The 12,349-nt window shown below is 41.6% G+C and overlaps 1 protein-coding gene across 14 annotated transcripts in view; it reads right to left on the reverse strand.

The window, feature by feature from the left end:
* Positions 1 to 11,863, reverse strand: part of PCBP3 (poly(rC) binding protein 3) — a 284,015-nt gene extending 272,152 nt beyond the window's left edge. For 9 of the 14 annotated variants that reach the window (XR_012431869.1, XR_012431868.1, XM_045389452.3 and 6 more), the window contains exon 1: positions 11,667 to 11,863. The gene's annotated coding sequence lies outside the window, so the exon portion shown is untranslated. Of the gene's footprint in view, positions 1 to 5,844; positions 5,867 to 11,666 lie in introns of all 14 variants that reach the window. The other 5 variants (XM_065541254.2, XM_045389439.3, XM_045389442.3 and 2 more) reach the window with 1 other exon arrangement.
* Between the last annotated feature and the right edge of the window lie 486 nt (positions 11,864 to 12,349).

The raw sequence follows: 12,349 nt of genomic DNA on the forward strand, positions 1-12,349 counted from the left end.
ACATCTTTGGGAAACAATTTGGCAGTTACTCAAAAATTTAAACAGAGTTACTGTATGACTCAGCAATTCTACTTCTAGTGTAAACCCAAGACAGGTGAAAACATATATTCATATGAAAACACGTACGACTTTTCATAGCATGTTGTTCACAACAGCCAAAAAACAACCAAAATGTCTATCTACTGATGAATGGATAAACAAAATGCCATATATCTATACAACTGAATATTAGCCATAAAAAGGAATGAAATACTGATACATACTACAACATGGATAAAGCTTGAAAATGTTATGCAAAATGAAAGAAGCCAGATACAAAAGGCCACATCCTATATAATTCCACTCATATGAAATGTTCATAATGGGCAAATTCTTAGAGATGAAAACTAAATTAACAGTTGCCAGGGCCTTTGGGGAGGGAGAAACAGGTAGTTACTGTGTATGAGGTTTCTTTTTGAAGTGAAGAAAAGGTTCTAGAATTATGTAGTGATGATAGTTGCATGACCTTGAAAATTCACCAAAAAAACACTCAACTGTAAACTTTAAAAGGGTGAATTTTATGGTGTGTGAATTATATCCCACAAAATGTTTAAGTAAGTTGAAAGAATATGTTAAAAGATGAAATAAAAATATTTTTAGATTAAAAAATACATAATGTTGGCCAGGCGCAGTGGCTCACTCCTGTAATCCCAGCACTCTGGGAAGCCAAGGTGGGCAGATCACAAGGTCAAGAGATAGAGACCATCCTGGCCAACATGGTGAAATCCTGTCTCTACCAAAAATACAAAAATTAGCTGGGTGTGGTGGTGTGCATCTGTAGTCCCAGCTACTAGGGAGGCTGAGGCAGGAGAATCACTTGAACCCAGGAGGCGGAGGTTGCAGTGAGCCAAGATCGCGTCACTGCACTCCAGCCTGGCAACAGAGCGAGTCTCAAAACAAAAAAAAAACTCTCTCTCTCTCTCTCTCTCTATATATATATATATATGCAGTGTCTACATCAGCTGACCTACAATAAAGGAATTTCTAAAGAGGGCCCTTTGGGCAGAAATGAAACCATCCCAGAATAAGTCAGAAATGCCAGAGAGCAATGAAGAGCAAAGACAAGTATCTGAATAAATCTAAAAGAACACTAACTGTTAATATTACTGTTAATACAATACTGTTAATGTTACCAGTAATAATACTATTAATACCAATATTGTTAATATAATACTGCTAATATTAATTTATTTCACTGAATTTAAAAAGAATATATAGAATTAAAGTGCACAATAATAAGCACATATGAAACTGGAGGGGGGCTCATAGAGTTCAAGTCTTCTAAGAAACTATGATTTGTCTAGGAGAAAGATAAAGGTATAACTACATTATCTGGATAAGTTAGTAACAATTTACACAATAACCTCTAAAAGAACGAAAAATAGGACATAATTTCCAATCTACTGGAGAAGGTGGAAAAATGGAATGATTTTTTCAAAAAATCACATAATCAGATTCAAATAATGCAAGAAAAAGAGAGAAAAATAAACATAGAAAATGTAGAACAAGAGAAATACATAATAGGATGATGAATTTAAACCCAAATACATCAGTAATTACATTTAATGTAAATGAACTGTTCCAATTAAAAGGTACAGACTGTCAGACTGAATGAAAAAAAATATATATATCGGCCAGGCGCAGTGGCTCACGCCTGTAATCCCAGCACTTTGGGAGGCCAAGGTGGGCGGATCACGAGGTCAGGAGATCGAGACCATCCTGGTTAACACGGTGAAACCCCGTCTCTACCAAAAAATACAAAAAAAATTAGCCAGGCATGGTGGTGGGCACCTCAGTCCCAGCTACTCGGGAGGCTGAGGCAGGACAATGGCATGACCCTGGGAGGCGGAGCTTGCAGGGAGCCGAGACTGCACCGCTGCACTTCAGCCTGGGCGACAGAGCAAGACACCATCTCAAAAAAAAAAAAAAAATCTAACTATACTCTTTGCAAGAGACATACCTAAAGCATAAAACTATAGTAAGGTCGAGAATAACATAAAAAACAAAGATATCATGTAAATATGAGCCTAAAACATCTAGCACAGGTATGTTAATATTAACATCAGACATACCATATCATAAAGTCAAATATTCATTACTAGATACAAAGAGAAACAGTCATAATAATTAAAGTCTCCATTCATCAGGAAGACCTAACAGTTTTAAATCTGTGTGGCCCTGACAACACAGTCTCAAAAATTTGTAAATAAAAACTGACAGAACTGGAAGGAAAAATCAGACAAATCCATAATCATAATGAAATTGTGTAATTATCTCAGTGATGAATACAACAACCAAAAAAAACTAGTAAGAAAGCAGATATAATATGCTTACCGACTCAGCTAAACAAAATATGTAGTATAGTACATTGAACCCAATTATTTCCAGGCATATAGGAATATCTGAGAAAACTTACATACCATATTCTGGGCTATAAGGCAAACCAGCAAATTTCAAAGGATTAAAATCATAGAAAGCAAGATCTTTGGGCAATATAATGGTCCTGAAGAATAATAAAACAAGAAAATATGCATATGTTTAGAAATGTTTAAATGTTCTTCTAAATTACCTAGGAATCAAAGAAAAAACCATAATGGAAATTAGAAAGTATAACAATAATGAAAATGCCTTAAATCTAACTTTGTATGATGTAGTTAAGGCACTGTTTACAAGAAAATATATCACTTTAAACACACATATTAGAAAAAAAGAAAAAGCTGCAAATTAATAAATTAAGTATTCATCTCAGATTAGAAAGAGAACAGCTATAATAAAGGAAAATTATGAGCCAATTTCACTCACAGGCACAAATGCAAAAACTCCAAACAAAATATTAGTCATCAGGGCGGGTGTGGTGGCTCACGCCTATAATCCCAGCACTTTGGGAGGCGGGTGGATCACCTGAGGTCAGGAGTTTGAGACCAGCCTGGCCAACATGGTGAAACCCCATCTCTACTAAAAAATACAAAAATTAGTCAGGCATGGTGGCACATGCCTGTAACCCCAGCTACTCTGGAGCATGAGACAGGGAGAACTGCTTGAACCCAGAAGGAGGAGGTTGCAGTGAGCCGAGATCATGCCACTGCACTCCAACCTGGGCAACAGAGCAAGACTCCATCTCAAAATATATATATATATATTTTTTTTTTTTTATTGTTATTCTGCTTTTTATGCTAATCTTTCCTTTAGAAATTTTCTATACAAACATCCATTACTTTAGAGACCAGGAAAAATATTTTTGAATTAATCATTAATATTCTGATGGCTCATCTTTTTGAGATCCACTAGTTAATAAATGTCAAGAAGAAAAGAACAAGGGCTGGCTCAGAATAGCCATTTTATCTGAGTAATATAAGGATACAAGGCCTTATTTGTCTCAGTGTCTCTACTGGGTTGACTGAGAACAAAGAAAGGGTGAATAGGAGTAGAAAAAGATTTACAAAGATAGGAATGTGATAATAGCAATTTGTAGGCTTTTCCCCAAACATTAAGGGAGCGATCTCATACACAAATGCGTCTATAAATAGAATCCATATTGCACTTTAATGAATAATTTAAAACCACTCTGCAAACAGGGTTAAGAAAACAGGAACCTAGATGCTCAAAAATCAATAGTTCTGTCCTATCCCAACCTGGTGAGTTACAGAAGCAGATGTCTAACTTTTATATTATTTTTTAGAAATGTTGGAAGATAGATGGTTAAGCACAAAAAGACTTAAAAACATTTACTACCTTTGAGCTAATAGTTCTACCTTTAGTAAAAATTTAGAATTAATCAGTGATACGCACAATGATTTTTGTATAGGATATTTTTCAAAGCATTATTTATTAATGATGAGTATTTTAAAGCAACATAAATGTCTAGCTATAGGGAAATGGTTCAATAAACTGGGACACTTCGGAATAGTATGCAGCCATTTGAAATCATATTTTGGAAGAACACATTATGAGACAAGGAAATGCTCATGATCTAGTAAAAGGAAAAATACTGCTTCAAAAAACATACTTCAGAATGAATCCCAACTTTAGGACATGCATATCATACAAAAATATAAGTAGGAAAAAACACTGAATATCCTTTTGTGGTAAGATTACAGATAATGTTGATCTTCTACTTTATACTTTTCTGTTTGTTCCAATTTTTCTACACAAAATATTTGTATTACTTTTATAAACAGAAAAAACATCATATAAAAGAAAATAAATAATAAGCTGATTACCTTAAATAGAGTCAAACACCCTTCATCAACCCAAATCCACTTCTAAGGGGAGGTCAGTAGAAATCAATACATCAGTTTTCTATTGCCACATAACAAACTATCACAAATTTAACACCTTAAACCAATATGTGTTTAATATCTCACAGTTTCTGTGAGTCAGGAATTTAAGCAGGCTTAACTGGGTCCGCTGCTTAGGGTCTCACAAGGCTGCATTCAAAGTGTTAGCCAGGCTGTGTTCTCACCTGAAGGCTTGACTGAGGAAGAATCTGCTTCCATGCTCACTCAAGATTATTGACAAAATTTGTTTCCTTGTGCTATTGGACTGAGTGCCCCCAGCTTCCAGGATGAGGCAGATTCTACCACCCTGCGCCATCTAAAATTAGGTACGGCCAGAATGACTCCTTCTGGCCAATGAAATGTGAGCAGAATGGACTAGCGACCCTTCCAAAGTGATTAATTGCTACTGCAAGTGGCTCCATGTTTAAAAAGGTCCAGATCCAGACCATCTAAGAATCGATTTTGCCAAATTTCCAGGAAACAAAAATTCCTCCCTTTCCAAAACTATTACATTTGGGAGGCCAAGGTGGGAGAATTTCTTGAGCCCAGGAGTTCAAGACCAGCCTAGGCAACATAGCAAGACCCTTATTCTACAAAAAGAAAATTTAAAAATTATCTGAGCATGGTGGTTTGTGCCTATAATCCCAGCTAATCAAGAGGCTAAGGCAAGAAGATCACTGGAGCCCAGGAGTTCAAGGCTGCAGTAGGATATGATAGCACCACTGAACTCCAGCCTGGGCGACAGAGAGAGTCCCTGTCCCCAGAAAGAAACTATTACAAAGATGATGAAGTATCATGTTGATACCAAATCTGAATAAGGGCAATACAAGAAAAGATTATCACTGGTCAATACCTCTTATGAATATATATGCCAAAATCCTAAATGAAATATTTGCACATTGGGTCCAATAATTTAGGCTGGAGTACAGAGGCATGATCACAGTTCATTGCAGCTTCAACCTCCCAGTCTCAAGTGATCCTTCAACCTCAGTCCCCCAAGTACCCAAGTAGCTGGGACTACAGATGCATGCCACCATGCCCAGCCAATTTTTTTTCTTTGGTTTTTGTTTGTTTGTTTGTTTTTGTAAAAATGGGGTCTCACTATATTTCCCAGTCTGGTTTTGAACTCCTGGGCTCAAATGATCCTCCAGCCTCAGCCTCTCAGTGTTGGGATTACAAGTGTGAGCCACCACACCTGGCCTGATAATATTTTTTAATGTAGTACATCACAGTTTCTCCCAGGAAATCAATGATGACTTAAATTAAAAGAATAAAATATTTCATCTCAATCACAAGTTTTAAGAAAAGCATAAAATTATCTAAATAAGTACACTGTATAGAAAGCCATTTGAGAAAAATCAAAATCTATTCATGATTTTTTTAAAAAGCTTTTATTAAACTACTAGTAAATGTGATCATCCTTAACCTAATAAAGGAATCTACCAAGAAAAAAAAAAATAACAAAGTTCACAATTAAGTCTTTCACAGCATTTCTTTTAAATGAAAAACAATATAAGGATAATCTTACCACAATCTCCATGCAACTTTCTCTAGTGGTCCAAGCAAAGGAAAAAAGACAAAAAAAAAAAAAAAAAAAAGCTCAATAAAAGATTTAAGAATTAGGGAGAAAGAAATTAAGTTATCATTAGGTACATAAAGAAACCAGAAACTGATCCACGCATTTGTGAAATCTGATGTGTTTCAAAGGTACCACTGCAGATCACTGGGGAAAGGACTGTACTCAATAAACAATGCTGATACAATTGGTTATCAATTTGGAAAAAAATTAAAATTGGATCTCTAGCTCATACCCCACACAAAAATAAGTTCCAAGTAGACTATAAAAAGCAAATATTTAAATATTTTTTAAAAAGGAGGATCTATTATGACTGATATAGTTTAGCTGTGTTCCCACCCAAATTTCATCTTTAATTCCCATGTGTTATGGGAGGGACCCAATAAGCAGGTAATTGAATCATGGGGGCAGGTCTTTCCCATGCTGTTCTTGTGATAGCAAGTAAGTCTCACGAGATCTAATGGTTTTAAAAAGGGGAGTTTCCCTGCACAAGCTCTCTCTTCTCTTGCCTGCTGCCATGTGAGATGTACCTTTCATCATCATCACCTTCCACCATCATTGTGAGGCCTCCCCAGCCACGTGGAACTGTAAGTTCATCAAATCTCTTTCTTTTGTAAATTGCCCAGTCTCGGATATGTCTTTATCAGCAGCATGAAAATGGACTAATACAATGACCTTGGAGTAACACAAGATTTCTTAAATCAGACTTAATCACCATAAACCATAAGGAAAAGATTGATAAATCTGACTACATTAAAACTGAACATCTGTTCATCAAAACAGCATATTTAAAAGGATAAAGAACAGGATACAAATATAATCTAGAATATGTAAAAGAACTTCTAAAAAGCTATAGAAAGGATAATCCAGACAATAAATGGATAAACAATATAAGAATACAATTTTTAGAGGAAGTTCAAGTAGCCAAAGTATGGGTGGAAAATCCTCAAACTCACTAGCCAAGGAAATGCTAATTAAAACAGTAAGATATTTAATATTTACTCAATTGACAACAATTAAAACATCTGAAGATACAAAGGATTAGTGAGGATGTAAAGAAACTAACCTCCGGAAAGTAATCTGACAACAACTATGAGGTTGGAATTGGGCCTAGCCTGTGACAACACAATCTCAGTGGTAAGTATATACCTGGTCTACTCTTTCCCACGTGTCCAACACAGAGGAAAGATGACCCAGTGGGACATGGCAATTGGGAAGGGTAGAGGCTGTGGAAGCTGCTCAGAGAGACTGTAAGTGGGATCTGGGCCAAATAAGACAATATCAGATGCCAGTCTTGCCTAGGAGGTGAAATAGAGAATAGAACTATGCTTCTCTGGAGTGAATTCTCCCCAAGTGGCAGCTCCATCATTTTATCTTCTAAAACCAATCTAATCATGTTATTTCCTCCTTAATTTTGTCAGCTAAGACTGCCAAATGAAGAGCCCAAGCTTGTATCAGTTTCTTACTGCTGTTGGAACAAACTTCCAGACACTTAGTGTTTTAATACAACAAACATTTACCTTACAGTTCTGGAGGTCACAAGTCAGACAAGGGTCTCACTGGGCTAGAAATCTAGGACTGCATTCCTTTCCCAAGTCTCTAGGGGAGAGAATCCCTTTTCTTGCCTTTTCCAAAGGCTTCCCACATTCCTTGACTAGTGCACACTTCCATCCTCAAAGCCAGCAATGGCAGTTAGAGTCTTTCTCACTTCACATCACTCTGACACTGACTATTCTGCCTCTCTCTTCCACTTTTAAGAACCCTTGTGATTACTCAGAGCCCACCCAGATAATCCAGGATAATCTCCCTATTTTAAAATCAGCTGATTAGCAACCTCATTCCATCTGCTGCCTTAACTCCCCTGCCATGTAACATAACATAGTCCTGAGTTTAGGATGTGGACAGCTTTGTGAGCCATTATTCTACCTACCATGCAACTCCTCCTCCACTTTCACCCCCCTCCATCTCCAACAGAGTTCCAACCATTTCACAATGCCCCTAACACTTCCAGCAGGGTCCCAACTCCTTTACTATGCTTCCGTACCTCCAGCCTCCACACCACTACGCACTCTGTACTCCGGTTATTCCAACCTTCCAATCTTTTTCTAATAAATGTATACCCAATCCACGCCCAATTATAACTCATGCCCTAGGGCCCAGCCCAAAGACCACCTCCTCTCTAAAGCTTTCCCTGATTCTCGGCCCAAATGAATCGCCCCTCAACACATTTGCCTGGCTTTCTATGTATCCCAACTGCAGCACTGACTATGGCCCCCTGTAATTATATGTTTACATGTTCCTTCCTCAATCTGAACTGGTGAGCCCTTCAATAAGAACTCTGTCTCATTCCCCCATGGGTTCCCAGGTCATAGCATAGGAAATGGCAAAGAGTAGGCAATCAGGGAGTATTTCTGAAGCTTGGATGAGGCAGAAGGAAGTTTTCCTGAGTTTCTGTCAACAAAAGAGATGTCAAAAACTAACCTGGGTTAAGTGTACAACAAATGGGGCCAAAGCATTAGTTCAGATGATTGTAACAAAAAGCACCTCAACAATCCACTGCTTAGCTTGATATACAATTTACTACCATGTGCAACAATCTCTGTACCACAAGTGATATCTATCATTTTTTTTTTTACTGCTAACCTGTGGGGCAATTCTAAAGTAACTGACAAAATTAACTTCAAGAGAAAGAAAAGACTCATGTAAAATGATTTACAAAAATGTCCTCAACATTAGAGAAAAGAGAGTAGATATGGGTCTAACACAACAGGAATGCCTGACAACCACTCACTAGCCCAACACCTAAACAGATCCCTTCATCAGGAAAGGCTGAGAACCAACATGCTGGAGAATGCAAAACATGCTACAGTCAACCCTTTTGGGAACAAGTTGCCCCTACATAAAGATATGCCTACAGATGTATTGTCTGTATTGTAATAAAGGTGCTATGGCTGGAATATCCCCTCCAAAACTTATGCTGAAACATAATCCTCAATGCAGCAGTATTGAGAGGTGAGGCCTTTAAGAGGTGATTGGATCAAGAGGGCTCTGCCCTCATAAAATGGATTAATCCATTCAAGGGTTAATGGATTAGTGGGTTGTCATGTGAGATGGAGCTAGTGGCTTTGGCCCCTGGACCTTAGACTTCTCAGCCTCCATGACTATAAGAAATAAATTCCTTTTCTTTGTAAATTACCTAGTTTCAGGTATTCTGTTATAAGCAAAACAAAACAGACTAAAACAAACTAGTACTTTCTTAAAAGAATGGTTGTTAAGAAAACAGGGTTTCATTTAATGTCAGTGATTTGTTACTTGATGCCCACACTCAAGCAACAAAACTCCCACCTAGAGAGACGGTGAAGACTAAGCAAAGGAAACGGAATGCTGTAGCATAACTATCCTCCTTAAAAAGAAGAATAAAATGGCTTAAGTGTTTTGAAGACATGCCCCCATTCAACAGAATTTCCCTGATCAAATTTTATTTAATCATATGAATCCTGAAATTAATTTCAAAGTACGCTGGAAAGGAAGTTTGAGCCCCCCGCCCCACGCAAAACACACCCACACACACGCACAGCCCCACACACAGCGAAACAGGTGACACGGATTCAGCACCATGGACAGCGGGCCCATGACGCCTTGCCTGTGAGAGTCACTGCCACCAGAGATGAGAGCTAAGACATCAGAGCTGCCCCAAAATCTACAGCATTTATTCTAATGTTTAAGTTGGGGCAATTCCAATACATGAGCAAGTACTGTCCTTGGTTATGGCCCAAAGCACAGCCTTCTTCACTGAGAGGATACACAACTTACATCTACTAAAATCTGCTTCAGTGATCACCTTTACAATAAAGCCCTGAGACTTTTGTAAAAACAGAAATGATTCTGCCATTGACACAGGAACTGAAATAATCAAAACTGATACACAGAATCCAAATTTGAATGGCTAGGTTGGTTCAAGAAGCTCATTGAGACTTTTTCAAATTTATAAATGCAGCATGCTCTCAGCCTCCCTCAGAACAATAGGGTAAAGGACAGCTTCTTCAAAACAGCTAACAATATATAACCATGTGTTGAATTTTTTCTCACAAATAACTAAAAATGTAACCACAAAGCTGTGTGGATTTTCCCCCACCTTGAGTATTATAAAGGTATCTTGGAAAGAGATGTTTCGAGGTCCAATATCACCGCTAATCAGCAGCACCTGGGGCAATACCAGCCAAAAAGCACTGAATTCTAGAGAGTCCATTTTTTTTCAGTTATAAAGACCCCATTTACCATCAAAACTTTTTCAAAACCTTATAATATTGAGTATCAACTAAGAAAATACGTGAAGCTATGTAAGTTCTAAAACATTTGTAATGAACTTGCACTGTATAAACAACAGCATCTACACACAAGCAAAAAAAAATACTACTCGAAAGTGAGACATCAGTTAGTCGGTCACTGCACTTGTGTGTTAAGGCCCCATGTTTTCTGATGGATCTCCAAGTCTGAAAACACCAGAACTATTTCTGCTTCTCTCATGTGAGGATCAATCAGGTCATTTCAGATCTTGCCAATGATCCCTTCAGAGTGCCACTGTTCTACAAACACTCCTTCTGGGGCTAAAATAAGTATCTCTGACATGCTTTAAGATGATGAATTGTTCCTGAATATGAAGAGACTGGGAGTTAGTTCTCTTAAATAGGGAAGCACCCTTGCACACTCCTTTGGGATCCACATCTGAGAAAGTCCAAAGAAAAGAAAAAGGGCAACAGTGTGCCCCTCAAAGTGAGTTCAATTTCGGAGGAATGTGTGAGGGCCTCTGCCAGGGAAATATTTTTGAAATGGGGGGAGTCTGTAAGTTACCCAGTCAAATCTCTAAAGGCCTCTCCGCAAGGCCCTGCTGCCCAAGATTCCTTCTGGTGAATCTCAAACTCTACAAACACTCAACAACTAAGAGTGCTATGGGCTCACATAGAGGGCTAACAAGACCTGCAAATCCAGGCTGCTCTGAAGGACGGTGGAAGATAATCAACCCCGAGCCACGAGATTGAGGACCCGACTTTTGGTTAACTTTCAAATTTCTTAGGCCAGTATTTCAGAGTAGGGGGAGGGGATACTGGAAAACACCACCAGGCAAAAAGAAAAAACAAACTCTTTCGCAAAACAAGACTTCCAATTAGAACACGTGTGGGGACAATAAGAAACACGTTCTAACCACCCTCCAAATTAAAACAAAACAGCTACCAACAAGAGGGACCTGCGCGCGCCCCACCGCCCGCGCGCGGCTCTCCGTAGGGTCACCGAGGGGTGAGGCCGCGCTCTCCCAGCGGCCGTCCAGGGGGAGGAGTCCCCGCGCCGCGCCCCGCCGCCCTCCAGCCGCCGCGGCCGCTCCGGGGTGCTCCCCAGATCTCTTCTCAATCAAGAGGTGAAATTTGTGCCGTTTTGAAACTGAAGCCTCAAGTAGTCCAGACGTTTTCTGACCCACGTCCGAGGCGCTCTCGGCTTCCCGCCGCAACTTCCGAATTTGGGGAAGGGGCGGAGGCGGGCGGGCCAGGCCTGGCGACCGCACCTTGAGGGAGCGCGGGTCCCCTCGCTGCCCCGGGCCGCCGCAGGCGCCGGCGGCGGTCGGGGACGGCTCTACCCAGCCCGGGACCCCCGCCCGCCCCGGCTCGGGCGAAGTTTGCCGCGGCCCGGGGTCGCCCCGCCACTCGGCCTCCGTCGGGGACTCGGTCCCCGTAACCCGCAAGGGCGCCCGACCCCGACCCCGCCCGCCATCGCTCACTCACCTGCCCTGCGCCGGACGGCGAGCCCGCGGGCCGGCGGGGAGAGGCCGGGAGGCCCGGGCGGGATCGGGGCGGGGTCGGGGCGAGGCGGGCGAGGCGGGTGAGAAGGCGGCGGCGGAGCCTAAGTCGGCCGAGGCGGCGGCGACCGCGGCTGAGGCGGCTGAGGCGGCGGTCGCGGCTTCAGGCGCTTCAGCCGGAGCGCTGCGCGCGGCGCGGGCCCGCCCCTCTGCGCCGCTAACCAATCTAGCGCCGGGCGCCACCGCCGGCCCCGCCCCCGCCTAAGGGCAGGCTCGCGAAAGCGGGCGCCGCGGGCCAATCAAACGGCGGAACATCGACCGGCACGGCCAATCCGAGCCCGGGAAGTTCTCTGGAAAAAGCCAACTCGAGTCAAAGGGGCGGGGGTGGGGCCGCGGGCGGGGCGGGGACTAGGCCCAAAGACGCGCAGGGCGGGGCCGAGTATTGGGCGAGGAGGAGGCGGGGCCTCGAAAGGGCGTGCTAGTCACTAGTAGTGGGCGGGGTCGTAAGCGGGACATTGAGCGGGCGGGGCAAGAATCGGGACCGGGCCCTAATGAAGTGAAGCGGGGCGGGCACGGGCAGTAGGAGGGGCGGGTCATCATTTGGGGCGGGGCAGGGGCGGGGCAGGGGCGGGGCTGAGTTCGAGGAGCCAGGCCGGGACGAGGCCTAAG

The sequence above is a fragment of the Macaca fascicularis genome, chromosome 3 (genome assembly GCF_037993035.2).
Source record: "Macaca fascicularis isolate 582-1 chromosome 3, T2T-MFA8v1.1".
In the NCBI taxonomy this organism is placed as follows: domain Eukaryota; kingdom Metazoa; phylum Chordata; class Mammalia; order Primates; family Cercopithecidae; genus Macaca; species Macaca fascicularis.